This window comes from Dama dama, chromosome 13 (genome assembly GCF_033118175.1).
Source record: "Dama dama isolate Ldn47 chromosome 13, ASM3311817v1, whole genome shotgun sequence".
NCBI lineage: Eukaryota > Metazoa > Chordata > Mammalia > Artiodactyla > Cervidae > Dama > Dama dama.
The window spans coordinates 18,075,311-18,094,960 of record NC_083693.1 but is presented as its reverse complement, the minus strand read 5'-3'; positions in this window follow the sequence as shown (position 1 = coordinate 18,094,960).

Sequence of the window (19,650 nt, the reverse complement as noted above, 5' to 3'; positions counted from 1 at the left end):
CTTCAGGGGACTCTGGGCCCTCAGGCGCCCCAGGCACACGTCTTATAAACAGCCATCTAAAGTACTGCTGGTTTTTGTGCTCTGTGTCACTGTGGCTGATAAACTGAGTGATAACCTAGCTCAGGTTTGTGAGATTTGTACTGTTAGTGCCAAGCTGATGGAGCTTTAGATGCATCCTTCCCCAAAGCAAGGACATTTCCAAAAGGATGAAATAAGTACTTCAGGCCAATTAGAAAGAGCCTGGAAGAGACCCAGGTAAGATCACGGAACAGGCGTGCTTTGAGCTTTGATAGTTCAACCGTCTGGGCACAGGTCTTTCCGGATAGAATGTTCAGTTCAGTCCAGTTCAGTTCAGTCGCTCAGCCATGTCCGACTCTTTGCGATCCCATGGACTTGTATGCAATTGTGCTCAGCAATGTCCAGCCCTAAAAAAAAAAAAAAAAAAAAAAGCCGTGAAGCACATCAGGAGTTGGAAAAATCAATGCCTTTCCTGCCCTCTCCTCCCACCTTCCCCACCCCCAGTTCGCTACCTTGAATTATTAGCACTATAATTCACCATCTGCTAAATATGTTTTCCAAGCATAGTTGAGTGTATGTATTAACACCAGATAGCAGCCTATGCAAGTAATCAGAAACTTAAACAGGAGTAGCCACGAAGTAAGCCAGCTTCTACAAGTCCCCGTGATGTCAGGGGTAGGGATGAAAGGGCAGAACATCACCTTCCAGCATCTCAGCTATCAGCCTTATAGACCATTCTCCCCAAATGGCCAGTCTGGGAAAACGTTTGAGACAGATATTTTCCAGTTTGTTTATTTTCTTCTGTCACTTCCACTGGTATTCTCTGCTCTTCATGGCGGCTGACCTTTCACAAATGTTGGTTCTGTTTTAGAAATGTCCTATTGTAAATAAGAGGGCAGAGTTCTCAGAGCAAAGGCCAGTGTAGCTAGAAGGCTCCGTGCGGAGCAAGGAGCCCTGTTTCATCTGCCAGAGGCGATTGTTAACCTGCCCCTAGTCCCAAGGAGGGGCAGGGGGTCAGGCCCTACTCTCCAACGCTTCATCCAAGCTTAGTTCTTAACATTCCCCAAGAGAGCATAATTATCAGAATGGAACAATGTGTTGGTTGGCTCATCAACCAACACATTGGTTGGTAAGGTATTTTTGGAAATAAGGATCAGCAAATGTCTGGGTAACTTTTATAGGGAGATGTCAGGAAGAAAACTGGTATTTCATAGTATGGGTGTTGATGATTAAAAAGCATTCTATTCAAGATTCATATTTGCCATGATGGTTAATTCTTTCGGCTCAGAATCTCTACAAGATAAAGATTGATTTGGCATGCAATGGAGTTTCTTTGAATGGAAATTATTGTCAGATATGCCCCAATTCCACTCCTATTAGATATGAAATTCTAGTTAAGTGAATCAAATAACTTCTCTGAGCCATTGTTTTTTAAGTAATAAAATAAGCATAATATTCCCTCCTTACTTGCCTCAAAATTTGTTGACACTCAAGTAAAACCATGTATGTGAAAGCGTACTGTAGACAGCAAAGCACTTTCCAAGGATACTTTGTTGGGATATTATTACTCAGTAATAGTTTTTATAAAGCTTCAGATGATAAAAATGTGGGCATTCCAAAGTTATGACACCCCAAATAGTGATGTGTTTCTAGGGCCTGATGCCATGGGGAGCAGGCAGGAGGTTAAACAATACTTGCTGAATAGGAGATGAACTCAGTGTTTGAGTACATTGAGTGCCCCGGTGGCTCAGTGATAAAGAATCCACCTGCTAGTGCAGGAGATACAGGTTCCATCCCCGAGTCTGGAAGATCCCCTGGAGAAGGAAATAGCAACCCACTCCAGTGTTCTTGCGTGGGAAATCCCATGGACAGAGGAGCCTGGTGGGCTACAGTCCGTGAGGTCACGAAAGAGTCAGACACGACTGAGCAATTAAACAACAACGAATGAGATTAAAGTTGCAGGACAGAATTTCTTCCTCCTCCTGTCTCCAAAAGACAAATGGTCCTCAGGGGTAATGAGTTCAACACCCAAAGGTGGCAGCCCCCGTGGCTTCCAGGGGTTTCACTTCCAGGCATTGCTCAGCAGACCCGATGCAGCGCTGCCGATGCTCACAGGTTAGGAGCTCAACTCCAAATGTGTTTCTTGGCAGCATCTCTGGATGAGAGCGAACAGCCAGGAAGTTCCTTCTGTGCTATCAAAGACTGGACCAGAGAGACAGAATCTCTCACTACATTGTGAAAGCATCCCATGTTTTGAGTTGGGTGCAGATCCGCATGCTTCCTTCAGAGAAGATGAGTAGTTCTGACTGTCACTTCTTAGAAGGGTCTCCGGCAGAGAAAGCTTTCTAAAAGCTCCCTCTGATGGCCCTTCTATGCCTCCTGATTATTTTTTTCCTATCCACCTCTCCTGTTTTTTTCAATCACAGTTGCTGGATTTGAGATCTTTGCCATCTCAGTCACATTTTAGCATGTGTTGCATTCTAATGTTTGCTTTTCAGTGCTTTTCTTTTGTAAAAGAACCTCTTTAAAGAACAGAATGGAAACAAACAGCTCTTCACATTGATGGAAAGGAGACATTTTGGAGTGTGCGTAGCACTGTGAGAAAGGCTCACAGGGACTGGGGGGAGCTTATTCAGTCTGTCAGTTACTCCACTTGGATTTGCAGACCTCCCTACTAGGTTCTGGCAATGCTGAGATAAATAACCTTGGTTTCCTCCCTAGAAGGATGAGGCCCCAGGGAAATGAGACTCCCAGTCATTCCATCAGTAGCATGGGCTCCATCACCACCTGTGATACTTTTATTCAGAGTCGGTCCATTTCATATGAATTCTTCAAGGCAGAGTCCATTTCTAACCCAGCTCTAAAACTTCTCTATCACCTTCAACTGCCTTGAACACCTAGAATTTAGTCGTTGCTGCTGTTTAGTCACTAAGTTGGTGTCTGACTCTTTTGGGACTCCGTGGACTCTAACTGGTCAGCCTCTTCTGTCCGTGGGGTTTCCCAGGCAAGAATACTGGGGTGGTTTGCCATTTGTTTCTACGGGGGATTGAACCCACGCCTCCTGCATTGCAGGCAGATCTTTTACCACTGAGCTACCAGGGAAGCCACCTAAAATACAGTGGGTATTTAACAACTATTTATGGAAAGGTAACTTCAGGGTAAAAAAAGGAAAGGCTAAAATGATTTGATATCATTTTAGCTGGAAGAGTGAGGTTGAATGCTTTGTTTGAAGGGCCCTGAGAACAATTGAAGATCATGAAATAATTAATTTTATGTGATCCCAGGCTCTTTAAACTCACCAGATATTGGCTTCCTCCTACTTCCTTGGTCATTAGGCAGGTGTAGGTTTAATTGCTCTCCTCTAAGCACCTACAGTGAACCAGGGACTGCATACGTATTCCCATGTGGAATGAGACAAGGTCAAAAAGCAACCCCTGAGTGAACCCCCATAATTCCCACAGTACTAGGGTGGAAAACGTGGCTCAAAGACTTTAAATTGTCTACAGTCTTAAAGCTTGATTATGTGAGACCCAGGATGCCAAGTAAGATGGGCAGAGCCCACAACGTAATTGACTGGGAATGCATTAGCCTCAGAAATCAGAAATTAATCTGGAAACATGAAGAATCAAAGGCAAAGATCCACTTGGTTAAAACAATTATAATTTTTAATCTATTTGGGTGATTGGAACATTAAAAGCATCCTTTGAAAGATCAGACCAAAAAGTAAAAAGAAATCAGGGACCACAAGATGATCAATAAGCATTGAAGTTAATGGCATGCCCACACATACACATGCACACACACACACAATCAGATCAGCTAGTCACCTCCCCTTTGCAAGGAAGAGGTGGTTTAGGACTGGACTCATCTTACCAGGGGAGCCCCTGTGTTTAGTTTATAACTAGTTCATCTCAGCGTGGCCCCTCTCTGCAGCCTCAATGAAAATGACTATCTCAATGCAGGATGACCTGTAGATTTTTTTTTTTTTTCAATTCAGTAGTTGTTTAAAGCCAGGGAGTAACTTACTTAGCAGAGAAGATAAAGTTCACTGGGTAAAATGTGCAGGCATGCAAATGTAAGCTATTTCCACTTGGCACATCGAAGTCCAATACTGTGAATTCCAAAATTCTCCAAAGTGCTACACACAACTTCACGCTTCTCTGTATTGCGAGAGGATTGTGAAGGTCTGATTTCCCTAAATTAAGTTTTCATAGCTGATGAATCCTGAATTAAATGTGGAATGGTTTGAAATGAGTCTCTCCTTCACTATGGGTTGGCTTCTTTGGTAGGTGGGGGGAATTTTCCATATCCTTTCCAAAGAAGATGGATGCTTGTGGAGTAGAAGAGGATGATCAATGCAGTTCTGACAGACCTTAGATGATGCCAAAAAAAGGTGACCCAGGAACTCAGAGTTGCACAACTCCAGGGGGTGTCATTGGCGTTGCAGCCCGTGTAAGCAGCTCCTCCGGGACCTGGTAAACAGGTGGCTCTAGAGATCACTCGTCTGTCCTCTTCTTTAGACAGTTTCCTCTATTTTAAGACCTCAGATGGTGGGGTAGGAAGAGGAAGCGAAGCCACCGTACGTTGTCTTGGCCCCAAATCACAGTGACGTTTCCACGTCAGTGTGTTACCAGTGCTCACAAGAAAGAGGAGGCGGAAGTGCGGAGCACGATGCGCTTTCCTTTCTCGACGTCGGAGTCACTGCCTTGTCCACCATGCCTCCCCAGGGGTGGATCACTGAGGCCTGTCTGCACAGCCTCCTCCGCATGAAAGCCCCAGCAGAACAATTCCTCTTTACTATTCTAACTTTGCTTTTGTCAATAAGCACTGAAGACATAAAAAGAGAAGATGGGCTTTGCTCCTGAATGAGAGCGATTTGACTTTCAATATCAAGAGAGTGGCAAATACCTTCAGATGTTGTGTCCTGCTGAGCCTTTTCAGAGGCAGGTTTTTGTCTGCTGAAGGCTGTTTTCTCCTCACACTAGACCCAGAGAGGTGATCTCCTCTTAATTTGACCTCATGGATGCCTCTTGGCGTGCCAAACTGGGCCCCGGTAATTTGGGGGGAATGACAGGCACATAGCCATGTTTCCCTGAGACACTTTTGGCCAAGCCATAGCGAGCAGGAGCCCAGGTGCCTAAAGCTCACCTGTCTTGTGTGTTTGGGGTGCTGCCCTTTCTCTCTCTCCACACAGCCCCAGAGTGGCAACTTCTTAAGGCAGAGCTGTAAAGTAGGCATGAAATTGGCACTTTGAGATGCTATGCTTTTTGCAAGCTTTGAAGCACACATCGAGAATTTAAATGCATCCCCAAATAGCACTTGGGATCAAGAACGATACCTTTCAGGTAGTCTGTGCCGAAGGTCGGAGGATGGAATAGGCCCACCAACACAAGTATTGACGTATACAACTCCTAGGATCCTCCTGAATCAGGGTTGTAGACAGTAGTAGGGAGTAAAAGCACATTCTCTCCTGACAAGCTTCAGTGCAGTAAAAGGCATTTTATATTTATGCATAATGAGCTACTTCTGTGCTTTACAGACCATTTTGCACATGGTTTGTACCTCATATTAAATTTGATGATGTATTTGAAAGCATTTTATAAACAGAAAATTGTATGCAGATTTTAGCTATTATGAAAATAATGATGAGTAAATAACTTCAGTTAGTGAGGTTGTTATTGAGCCAGCTTGGAAGTCTCTCTCCCCCTCTTCCTGACCCTACCATTGAATGCAGAAAAGAAGTTACAAAGGGATATTAGGACATGGTTTTCTGAAGTTATTGACATTCACAGAACTGTACATAGACAATAAAATCCCATTTCTTAAATAAAATACTGGAAACAATAAAGAGATTGAAAACAATCAGTGCACAAAACTGGGGTGAAATAGTAGGAATGGTTAATATATTTTAAGAAGGTGATCTTCCAATATCCATTCAAATTTTGAAAAAAGCCCTACTATTTGGTATTAATACAATTATTCTACTCTGGTGAATCCAACCTATAAAATAAAAACACCACTCACTATATCCTTATATCAATAGGGAGACATATATCAATATGTAGGCAAGTAGACAGGTGTTCAGAGTAGCATTTTTTGTGGTTGCAGAAGACTTAAAAGGGCAAGTCAACCATTTTTAAAATATTTATTTTGTATTGGAGTATAGCTGATTGACAATGTTGCGATAGTTTCAGACGAACAGAGAAGAGACTCAACCATACATATACACATACATGCATCCATTCTCCCCTAAACTCCCCTCCCGTCCAGGCTGCCGCAGAATACTGAGCAGAATTCCATGTGCTTTATAGTAGGTCCGTGTTGGTTATCCATTTTAAAAATAGCAGCGTGTACATGTCTATCCCAAACTCCCTAACTATCCCTTTTCCCCATCCTTCCTCCTGGAAACCATAAGTTCATTCTCTGAGTCTATGAGTCTCCTTCTGCTTTGTAAGCAAGTTCATTTGCATAATTAACTTATAGATTCCACATGAAAGGGATGTCATATGATATTTCTCTGTCTGACTTACTTCACTCAGTATGACACTCCCTAGCTCCATCCATGTTGCTGCAAATGGCACGCTTGCTTTCTTTTTAATGACTGAGTAATGCTCCATTACTTTGCCAACAAAGGTCCATCTAGTCAAGGCTATGGTTTCTCCAGTGGTCATGTATGGATGTGAGAGTTGGACTGTGAAGAAAGCTGAGTGCCAAAAAATTGATGCTTTTGAACTGTGGTGTTGGAGAAGACTCTTGAGAGTCCCTTGGACTGCAAGGAGATCCAACCAGTCCATCCTAAAGGAGATCAGTCCTGGGTGTTCATTGGAAGGACTGATGCTGAAGCTGAAACTCCAGTACTTTGGCCACCTCATGCGAAGAGATGACTCATTGGAAAAGACCCTAATGCTGGGAGGGATTAGGGGCAGGAGGAGAAGACAGATGATGAGATGGCTGGATAGCATCACCGACTCGATGGACATGAGTTTGAGTAAACTCCAGGAGTTGGTGATGGACAGGGAGGCCTGGCGTGCTGCGATTCATGGGGTCGCAAAGAGTCGGACACAACTGAGCGACTGAACTGAACTGAACTGAATGCTCCATTGTATATATGAACCACATCAGCTTTACCCATTTCTCTGTTGATGGTCAGCCATTCTTGAACAACACAATGTTAATGTCTTTGGACAAATACTTTGTCTTCAGGATATACTGTAATTTACTGAGCTTTACACTTATCTCAAAATGTTTGATTCTAATGTTTTCATCACTAGAAAATGATACTACATAAGCAACCTTGCACATAAATCTTTTCTCACAACTCTGATTATTTCCATAGTATTTATTACCAGAAGAGAAAATGAAGCGTATTTCATGTTGTGATCAGAACCAACTGATATGGGAAAATATAAAAGAGCACAGGAGTAGGGTTAGAGGATAGTGGAGTTTGACAATTTGCTAGGATAGGAAGCTCAGTGAAGGAAGCCTTCTCTGGAAAAGGGGTGCTTGACCAGGGGACCTGAATGATAGGGATGAACGGGGCATGCAGAAGGCTGAGAGAACAGAAGCCATGGCATGTGCAAAGGCCCTGAAGTATGAAAAGGTTTCCAAGGTTTTCAGAGTTTGGGAGAGGAAGGAGAGAGCTACACCATGAGCCTTGAAGGTCATAATAAAGGGTTTTGATTTCACTGCAAGGTTTATGGCAAACTCTTCAGAGGTGTCTAACTGGGAGAATGGACTGATACGATGTGGGATTTTGAACTTCTCACTCTGGGGTGGACATGATTTGTAGGAGAATGAGTGGATGTGGGTTAGGTTAATTATCTAGGAGACAGTGATGGAGAGAAATGAACAGATAACAAAAAGGAAAACCCATAGGACAGTTGCTACACTTTCTGTGCTGGTAAAAGGGTGCATGCTTGCTTCTTACTGAGAGGGGATGGACTAGGTAGATAAAACTTGGGAGAAGGGCTGCATTGAGTATCGAGAGGATCGCAAGCTCCATTTGGTCACGCTGTGGCAGGGAGTCCTCTCACAATTCTGTCAAGTGGGGAGCGGACACCTTAGCCAGGTATTCAGAGGATCCGTCAGAGCTGACGGTGCGAACTTGGGAGTCATCAGCATAAAGTACTGCAGGGCTGGAAAAATATATTTTTCCTTTTACCTTTCTAGGTTCTTGACTGGGTCTCTGTAGCAAAAGACAGATTAACAAGAGAAAAGCGTATGAATTCATTTGCTACAAGTTTTCCGTGACACAGGAGCCTTCATAAGGAAAAGACCAGAAGTTAAACCTAAGTGTTCTTATGCTTAATTTGATGAAGACTGGAAAAGTGGAAACCCATGGAAACTGTGATAAGACAAAGTATGAGCTAAGGGTAGTAAACTGGGGGAAACTTAGCAAACTCACCTGTTCCTTCAGATTCCTCTCTGAGCCTCCCTTCTTCAGAGTTAAGGATCCTACTTCCCTCTGGGTTTAGGAAGGTACCTCTCACATGAGAGTCTAAAGACCTGCTTCAGGGGAAATTTCTTCCTGAACCTGCCATTTCTCAAATGCTGTCAGCTTAAAGCATCAGTATGCAAGGTGTCATATTTTGGAACATCATCTCTGGAACTCCATCAGTAAAGTCATGGGACTGGATGTGAAGAACCAAGGAGAGAGTGAAGACAGAGGAGAGAAGAGAGTCTAAGACTGAGCCCTGGATTAGGAGAGGAGAAATGTCAGGGGCAGAAAAGTGACTTGGGGATGGTTGGTGAGACAGAAGAAAAATTAGGAACAAAAGAGGGTAGAACACTTTAAATGATGCTCTAAAATACAGAAGGAGAAATCCACTGAATTTGGTAGCAGGGGGCTCATGTGGGTCTCTGAAAACCACTTCACTGGGGCAGTTGGGACAGATCTTGCCCTCTTTTGTGGGTGGAAAGGAGGATGAGGGAGAGGAGCAGAGCCCATGAGTGGAGAGACTGATGCAGAGAATTTAGGCTATAAGTGTGCGCAGAGCAAAAAGGTGAGATCTGTACAGCTGTCTGATGCCAGGGAGGTCCAGGCTTCACTTTTTCTTAATGACAGAAACCACCATACAGCTGCATCCCAACAGGGGTGCCTCCGTAACAGGGAGGAACTGATGATAAAGAAACCTGGGAAGGCAAGTGGAGGCGGAAACCAAAGCACACGGGTTGCTTTTCCCTCTTTTCAATAAAACAAAGGAGGAAGGAGGAGAGAAGGGTGCAGCTAGAACTGTTGATGTGATGGGACAAGACGAGATTGAAGAGGAAGGAAATGGTATGGGAAGAATGATCTTCAATAGAGGATAAGCTGACTTACCAGGGAACATATCAGCAGGACTTCCAGAAAGCTCTGTTCTTTGGAGGTGACTAATTTAAATCAGTCAGCTCAGCTGTGCTATTAATACTTTCTCTAATGACTTCCAACTCTTAGCTATACGTAACAGGGCAGCAGGGTAACTGAGTTCACACAAAGCTGCATTTTTGCCAGATAAGCACAACAAAGGTGTGTTTGCAGTGCTGTCTGTTTTCCATAATCATAATGGCAAATTTTCAAAGGAAATGGAGGAAGAGAAGCCATGAAAGGGGCTGAAGGTTAGAGAGAAAATACTTCTCAGTATGACCAGCGATTATAGTGATTGGGTTCCAAGTAAGTGAGCTGAGAAGATGAGGTATGGTCAGAGCATTGCATGTTGAAGATTAAGCCTTCAGAAGCAGAAAAGGTCCAGGGTGGGAACCTAAGAGTGTGTGTGAGGTTGAAGCCAAACAAAAGTAAAGTTCACCTGCCATGAGGAGGTCAAGAAAACAAGTGACCACATGCTGGATGTGTCACCTGTGAAGATGATGCATCACCAAAATGGTAACAGAGTCAAAGATGAAAAGTAAAACTAAGAGCTAGAACATGCAGTGGATGAATGCCTAGGACATGGGAATGACAGCTGAGACCCTGCAGAAACGTATAGCTTTTAAGGCTGTGGTTTTTAACCAAGAACAAGGGAAATGCTGTGAAATGGACAATGAAAATACTCCATCTCCAGACCCTGAAATATGGGACTATCAGCAAAAATCAATCAATCAATCAATCAATCTATCTATCTATCTATCTATCTATCTATATATATATATATATACACACATATATATATCTTCCATATATCTATCTATCTATATATATATATATATATATACACACATATATATATCTTCCATAGAAGAGCTGCAGTGTTAGAGGTGTAAAGGTGTCTTCAGGTAATAGCCAGGCTATTAGTAGATCTACATCCCAGGGAATGTTCCACAGGAAAATGAAGGTGTGGGCGAGTTCTTGCTGATCATGGATCTGGAAAACAAGAGGACAAGATGAGAAAACTTTTGGAGAGAGAAAAGGAGAAGACAAGTGGTGGACTAGATCCATGTAAGTGATGCACAGAACGGGGTGGAGGTGATGAGAATGCAGAAGGCAATAGTGGCCAGGGAGCCTGGACTCCTGGCAGCATCTGAGGCAATGACAGATGTGAAGTGCTCAGCCATGAATTCAAGAGTAGCTGTCCCATGTGCTTCCCTTGAGGCCACTTGGGGAGGACCTCTTCCTCCTCTGGAGCTGTTGTGGTCTTTCACAACACCAGTTGTTTCAATCCCATCACTTGAAAAGTATTTTCCCTGCCCTAATTTGTGGTGCCACCTTAAACACTTGCTAAATGAATGCATCTGCATTAAGACCCATGTTGAGGTATTCTCTTCTTTTCCATTGATCCACTCCATTGATTCTCATGCCAATGCCCCTTCTCAAAGCACTATCAACTTTAAAAAAAATTAATATTTACTAGGGCAAGTCCTTCTTAATTATTCTTTCCTCACTGTGTTGCGTTATTCAAGCTCTTCATTCATTCAGTGAACTTTGTAGTTGCACAAAGAAGTGCCAAAATACCACCACTGGACTTCTGATGACTTTGTTAAAACTGTAAATGAATCAGCTGCTGCTGCTGAGTCGCTTCAGTTGTGTCCGACTCTGTGTGACCCCATAGATGGCAGCCCACCAAGCTCCCCCATCCCTGGGATTCTCCAGGCAAGATCACTGGAGGGGGTTGCGTTTCCTTCTCAGCGTGACTCTGCAAAAGCATGCCTTTTTTTTTGAAAATGATTCCTCATTTACTCAGAGCTTTGTGTTTCCTTCAATTAATTCTCCCTTTTGAATTAGATGTTTCCATTATATTTCCAAACATTTATTGCTTATACGTAGAAAAAGTTTGGGGGTTTTACCTCTATTTCCTTGGTATTCAACTACCTTAATGAATTATCTTATTAATGTCAATGTTAGTTTTAAATAATTGCTTCTGGTTTTGTAGGTTAAAAGTTATTATCTGAAAAATTAAATCTGCATTTCTCATTTCTTTTTAAAAATTATTTATTTACTTATTTGGCTGCACCAGATCTTTGCTGCAGCATGCAGTCTTTGACCTTCACTGCAGCATGCAGTCTTTGAACTTCACTGCAGCATGCGGGGTCTTTCACCTTCACTGCAGCATGCAGAATCTTTGACCTTCACTGCAGCATGCAGAATCTTTGACCTTCACTGCAGCATGTGGGGTCTTTTTAGTTCTGACCTGCCAACTCTTAGTTGCACCAGGTGGGATCTAGTTCCCTGACCAGACATTGAATGTGGGTCCCCATCCCTGGGAGCATGGTTAGCCTCTGGACCATCAGGGAAGTCCCTCTTATTTCTGAGTTACCTTTAGACTTTTAATGCATTTTGTATAATACACAAAACCATTAATATCTGTCTTATTTTTCATTTTCATGCAAGTACATGAATTATGGTGTCTATAAGAATAGGCCTATTAGTCATTTAAAATATGTAACCCCAGTTTAATAAACAATTGCATTTGAAATTGATAGTATGTATTCTTTTTGCATTCTTGGGCTAAGCTCTATGCTATATTCTTTATTTTTCTTAACGTGTAAGTATTTACTTCTGCCTTTATATGTAAGCACAACAGGTCAATTATTCATCTAGAATTGATAGCAGTATTTTATATTTTCTGAAAAAGAAAATTATTTATTGTGCTAAGTGCTTCAGTTTGTTTAGCATACTTATAGAGAAAGGTTTTATAATTTTTATCATCATATTTGTTGTTAGATCATTTATCAGTTCTAATTTTGTTTATTTCCACTATTTTATTACCTTGAGGAGAATTCTAGAGATATGTCAGGAATTGCTTTCCTCATAGAAAAGGTCTTTTAGATTTATTCATCCATTTATTTATAGATTCTACTCTTACCAATATTGTTCCTTGATAATTATATTTTTATCTACTTTCTGATTTGAATGATTATCTCATTTCTTTTCATTTTGTCTCATTAATAATACTATGAATTTGCTTTCTACTACAGTTTTGGAAGCATCCAACACTTTATAAACAGTATCGTATTTTGGCTTTTAAAACGAGGGTATTTATAATTTTTCTTGAGTTAATTTTCTAAATAGATTGTTTTAATTTTTTTTCACCCATGTAAGATTTTTGGAATTTGGTGGACAGGCTCATTTTTAAGACTTAGGATATGATTTTTTTTTTTTCTTCTTAATTTTTCGATAGATACCTAGAAAGGAAGTATTTTTATTGGCAGGGTAAAAACTTCTGTGCTTGAATAGCATTTTAGTGTTATCCCTAATGATACTCTAAGCCTAGCAGGGCTAAATGATTAACAACTAAGACACTTTAAGTGGTTCAACTGGGCATTTTACATGCCAAGATGGCCTTATTTCTCTTTGTCCTTCTTGAATTATCTTTTTCTGTAGTTTCATGTACAAACACTAGTAATTAGTGCTTGGTGGAATATTTGTGTTGCTTGCTTTCATACATAGCTGTTTTGTAGGAAACCATATTGATTCACTGCAGAGAGATCAAACTAGTCGATCAGGAAAATCAACCCTGAATACTCATCAGAAGGACTGATGATGAAGCTGAAACTCAGATGCTTTGGCCACCTGATGCTAAGAGCCAACTCTTTGGAAAAGATCCTGATGCTGAGAAAGATTGAGGGCAGGAGAAGAAGGGAGCAGCAGAGGATGAGATGGTCGGACGGCATCACTGACTCAGTGGCCATGAGTATGAGCAAAGTCCAGGAGACAGTGGAGGACAAAGGAGCCTGGCGTGCTGCAGTCTATGGGGTCGCAAAGAGTTGAACTTGACTTAGCAACTGAACAACAGCCTCAATGTTCATACATGTAAATCACAAAAATGTTTAGACTCCCCTTAGTTTATCTGCAACCTTAAAGACCCTTATTAGCACCACTTCCACCTAACAGTCATTCTCAGAATTACGAACAGAAGGTCTCAACATGAAAATCAACATCTGTAGGTTTCAGGTCTTTCAAATATAAAACCTGATTCATAAATGGAAAGAGTCACAATAACACTAGGAAAATAATTCTCTACATTAGAAGGACTGCAGTTACTTAAGCCTATCATAGTATGTTAGGTTGAAGTACATTCTAACATTAAATCCCAGAATCGTGTCTTTTTTCCCTGCAGGCTTAGAAGTAAAATCACCTAGCTGAGCCTAGATATGCCATGTAGCCTATGTAAACAATAAAACAACTCGGTGTAACGCAAACACTTGTGTTAGAAATCCTTAGGAATAACCTTTTTTTGGTTTGTTTGTTGCTGTTATTGTTGTTTTTAGATTCACCTAAATTTCAGTAAGCTCCCTGTGCGGTTTCTCCTGATCACCAGGCTATGGTTGATAACTGACACATCTGGTGAGGCATATAAAAGCAGAGGTGGTTCCATGCGTGGATCGCGTGTGAAAGATCATGAGGGGAAATGGCAGTTTATATAACATTGCAGCAGCCATCAAAACATAATAATAAATCCCATTTATAAGACTGATGGTGATAATGTGATGCTATCTGTCTGAGACAACTGGAAAGGAATATTTTATTTTTTAAAAAGTGCTTTGGACACAACTGTGATGGATGTTCAATAGAAGAAGTAGCTTAAAGCATTTCTTCCAAGTTTGTACAATCAGCTTGACAACTTGAAAAACCACTTTTATCCTTTCCCTTAGCCTCCTAACATCTATCTACCAATAAGTTAACTTTTCAACTAACATCATTCCTTATACCATAAAAACTTATAGAATAAAACCATCTAGTGGTATATATAATCTCCCCTATGAATTCCTAAATAGACAGTTTTGTATAGTAAGGTCCTCCAATGTAAGAAACACTTTTGACAAGCTAATGTTTTACTTATTCTTCAAAAGAACATATTCTCATCTGCACTGTGTCCTGACTTCAGTATTCACCTCAAAAGCAGTGAGACAGCCTGCCCCAACTGTACCTTAAATATATAAACAAAGGCAAGAACGTGAGGTTCTACTCATGGCAGAGTTACCAACTTAAAATGGAAATCCTGAAACATAAACAATGTTTTAAATTGCTTTGTATGTTATGTAAGAAAGTAGAGTGGCCCTTTTGGTGTTTTTGTTTGCTTAGGTTTTTTTTTTTTTTTTTTCCTGTAGTGGGAAAATCTAGGTTGGAGCTAAACAAAGAAACAGTTAAACAAGACACATGGCCATGGTTTCAGTTTTAAAATGGGAATCAACAGAGAGCAACAGAAATTAAAAAAAAAAAAAAAATACAGAGATGGTGTCTCAAAGCAGAGAAGTGGTCAGAGTTGGTCCCGCGGAGGACAGTGCCCTCACCCAGCCACCTGTCATCACCACATTCTAAGGCATTCTAACAGCGCTCCAGATCCCAGCTGTAACAAATTGTTCTAAATAAAGATATTCACTTAGCCATCTAACTCTAGCAAATGAGCACATCATATTAACTGTATTTATGGAAGCATTTCATAGCATAAAACAATGATAAAGTATTTGATGGATGCAGATACACACACGCAATATACAAATTAATAAAGCATTAACTAAAGCTAAGAAGTTGCTGTTGGCATTTTTGGCTCCCAACATCCCTCCTTGGAAGCCTGGGCATGAGCTCACTGCCAGGCCACAGACCCAGCAATTAGAGAGAGGCCAAGCCCCGTTCCCACACAACAGGGGCCCAGGTGATCTCACTAGGGTTGTGACATGCAGGGGAAACAAGATGCACGTGTGTGCTAAGCCACTTCATTTGTGTCCAGCTGTTTGTGACCCCATGTCACAAACATAGCCCACCAGGTTCCTCTGTCCATGGGATTCTCCAGGCAAGAATACTGGAGTGGGTAGCCATCCCCTTCTCCTGGGGATCTTCCCAACCCAGGGATCGAACCTGCATCTCATGTCTCTTGCTTCGGCAGGTGGACTCTCTACAAGCTGCACACACACTTTTAAAAGCATTCAAGCCTCCTGTGGAATGAACACAGAACTCCCTGATATGTGTGTGACTACTTCCCTGGGCAGGTCGGGGAGGGGGGCATCTTAAAGGCCTGAGCCAGACCCAGGAGGCCACACTGACCCACCCTCACCTAAACTCCCAATGAAAAATTGTTCCAGAGTCTTCTACAGCTTTTTAATCATTATTGCTAATATTATTAATATTTCTCTATCACCCCCAAAGTATCACATTTCAAAAGTATGAACATTGCAAATTAACCAACATGTGGGGAAAAGATCCTGTGGACTCTTCACCCATCTGAAGGAAAAGACAGCAACAATTTCTCAAGGAGCCCACTCCTTCTATTTACCAGCTGAGTTACTGCAGTCTTTCAAATAACTTAATATAAGCATTAGGTAATAGAGTGGGACCAGGACAACAAACCAGGCATCACATCCCTTTAGAATATGAGAATTTGCAAGGGAAAAAGGCCTTAAAACCATGAATCAGGATCTGGCTCCGCAAGCAGAGCGCCCTGCCCCCGCTGCCTGCTCCCCAATGCAGCGCCGTCCTGAGGAGTCCCCGTGTCCTCGGACCCCAACCCTGCTGCCTCCCCCCCACCCCCGTCTCCTCCCAGGACGGAAAACAAATGGTTTTCAGCTACAATAGCACAGGGCTTCGCTCCGACCTGCATCCTACAGTGACGCTGTGCGGCTTGAATTCTTACATACAGCTGCATAAAGCAATTTTCATGTAAATTTCTAGGTAAATCAGCCTGCAGTTGGTCTATTACATGGACGCATACACAGAAACCATTAAGTCGGACAGATTAGAAGTTGCCCTCATTTCTTCAAATGCCTTTCCCTGGGCCTTCAACAGTGTCTGAATTTGACAAAAAAAAAAAAGACAAGTGAGAAAAAAATGCCTCAACTCCACACACAAACAGGGTGCTCAGAGGCGCCTGTAACACCCCAAGGTTTGGAGCCTGTCAAGTCAGAAAGGGCCTCTCCAGGAGAGAAAGAAACCTGGCATGAAAATCAGCCCTCAAATGAGCAGAGAGAGAGTCAGGTAATTCCCTCACCCTGCCAGGGTACTACCCGGCCACCGCCCGGTAACTTGACTTTTTCTCCGAAGATGCAGAAGATGCAAGCAAACAGCCCCCGCGGTCCCCTGCAGCCCCGCCACTCCCCTGGGGCAGGCAGGCTGGCTCAATTAGCTAGCAGCAGGGGGAGAAGTTTCCAGGGTCAGAGGACCCAATCAGTCCTCCAGAGGCATCTTTCCCTGGGAACCGGGAGCCAGGGCCCTCCCTGCCCAGCCTGCAACAGGAGTTCTGCAGCGCCCCAGCCTTCTGGCAGCAGCCAGTCTATCTGGGCCTTCCCTCTAAATGCATTCCTGCCCAGAGGAGGCATTTCTTGAGCATGTTCTTTTAAGCCAACAGCCTCCACAGAGCACAAAGGGAAAGATGTCACCGACGCCTTGCCCGGGATGTTTGTTTATGCAATCTTTAAATAATTCATCTTTATCCCTATTGAGCCCATCACAGCACGTCAAAAATAAACGTGTCGCCTTGGCCTATTGTTTGCAGCTCAGGATTGTCAAGCGAGAAGAAAATATTACAGAGACAGAGGGAGATACACGCAGGAGTGTGACCTTTAACTGCACTACCTCTAACCAATCTCATCAAATTAAAGCACTGTATATTTTCCTTAATAATCTCTGATTAGGCTGGGGCTATGAGTGGACACGAACACCCGCCATTGCTATGCAGCGGGATGTCTGCTTAGCACCAGCAAAGCGTTTGGGAATAAGTGAGCAAAATGCTTTAATTTGATAGGGTTAGAATCCTGCAGGCTCTGGGGTGAAAGGTCCCCAACAGCTCCGCTCACACTGAATATGCAGAAATAAAAAAGTAAATTGCTTACATCTGCTGCAGGCGGCAGGGAAAGCGATCTGATTGGACAGTGCAAGGGTTCTCCATCTCTTTTGGGTTAGAGAGATGGTTTCAGAGCATCAAAAGCTTGTAATTGGAGTAATTCTGAATTAATGGACACACACACACACACACACACACACACACACACACACAACATTTTGAGGCAGCTGTTTGCAGAAGCCTGCCTGTTCAGGAATGCTTACAGATTACAAAGAAGCAACTTTCAGAATAATCCTGCCTGCCCCCAAAGAATCCTAAGTACAGGTTTGAATGTGACAACAGGTAACAAGTATAACATTCTTATCTGGCTCGTCCTTCTGCCACGAAGCCTGGGAGCTATCAGACCTACATATCTCCTTGCCCACTTTGTACATCTTCCTGAAGAATGTGTGCACCCTGGTTCTCCTTCATGCATAAAAAGATGACTTGGAAAGGGCTTCACCGGGATTCCTAGAAGTTGACACAGAAAGCTCAGGTTTTGCCTTGCTCTGTGATGTGGGATTTCATCTGCGTATTTGATCAATAAGAATCAAAGGCGGGACTCAAGGGCTTTGGGGCACAAGCCGGTTCAGTTTCACTCGGGATGTCAAGAGGCAGCCTGCCATGTCACCTTGATGCGTTTGCAGGACCACGTTCAAGACCCCGCTTCCCTGATCCCGTTAAACCTGGCTCAGTCTGCAGCTCTGTCTACTGTTTCATGCTAGGCCGAGGTTGCCGTTTGAACTTTGTTTTCATGTTTTATTTTATTTTTCTTGTTTAGCTCCCACCAGCTCACGGATCTAAATACCCCCTCTCAGTCCCGTTGTCGGCAGACTCCTGTCACTCGCTGAAAGCAATCGTGGCCTCTGCTGGTGGAGCGTAAGTCCCCCCAAGGAGAGGAATTACTGAAACTGAACTGACTGAGGGAATGCATCTTGCGAGGCCAACTTTCAAGAGCTATTTCTCAGCCAGGCATTGATCTGGGAAGGCAGCCTTGGCCAGACGAGCACGGAAGCTGAGGTGGAGGTTCCCGAATGCCCTTGGATGCCCCCGCCTTATAGGAACAGCCCCAGGCCCCTCTGATATCCTAGGAGTAAATGGGGCTGATGGCCAAATGCACTTTTTTTTCCATATTCCTGTCACTGTCCAGGGTTCTCTGAAATCAACAATAGCCTATTGTTTGCTGTGGAAATGAGGTTGATAGGTTGTATAATGCCATGAAACTAAAAACAGTCTGAATATCAAAATGTATCTATGTACTTGTGTATATATGTATATTTTATATACATATATATGTATGTATACACACACATATAATTTTTTAATGTAGGGAAATCAATAGATGTGACACCAAGCCACACAGAAAGAGGTCTAGGTTTATCCCTCCCCAGCAAATTCCCTGATACACAGAGACAGTGAGGCTTTTTCATTTCTCGATTGAGGCAGGATGGCTCTGGGTCTGTCATGGAGATTCTGGGAACTGCTTTCTCTTAGAAAGCTTCTCTATGAGCAAAAGTCCTTTCCAAATCTGAGGTTCTGCCTCGACCAAATGGCTGGCTCTGGTCTCTATCATCCTGAAACCTTCTTTGTCTGCCGGGCGCTGCCCCAGTCTATTGGAAGGTATTTGTCAACAATTATATGTCTATTAAGGAGTAGTCAATCAGTGTGGGCCCAAAGAGCCAGGCCTCCAGGGCCCAGCTATTGATAGGAAACTGTCAATATCCCATGCGTCCTTTTCTCAACAAAACACAGTCACCTCACCCAAATCATTGTCTGTGAAACATCACAGGCCTGGCTTTCTTTGCGCGTGTCTGATTTCTCTGCTTTCTAAACTAATATTCAGTTTGAATGAATAAAAGCTGTTTAAAAAATCTGAATAAAGGATACTGATTAAAATGCTATTTCAGCTGGGTGGGGGGTAGATATCTAATATAATTAAGAACATTATGGGAGGACTGTGCACGTAGGTGGCTGCAATTACTCCTGAAAATTGGAAAACCGGAAGAAAATTAATAAGGGATAGTTTATATTAGTTTGATGGTAATTAATATCTATAAATACCTTCCATTCCACCAACACCAAGTTTAGAGCTATTTACTTAATATAGGACAAAAGGTTGTGATATCAGTCAATATATTTATTCAATTTACAAATCTTTCTGGGGATTTTGTAATTATCATGGAGGATTTGTCTTTTTCTGAAAGAAGAAAGACTGGGAGTTCCATGTGAATGTTTTAAACTGAAGCCCCCAGCCCCTTGCCATCCAGGAAAAACCACCATGTGGGGGTGGGGGAAGGGAGAAGAAAAGAAAGAAAGAAAAGAAGCCCTAAGTAAGGCTGTATCCTTTGAACAGGCGACCCTCCTGCATCACAGAATACACTAGTCATCCTACAACAAAAGACGGCAT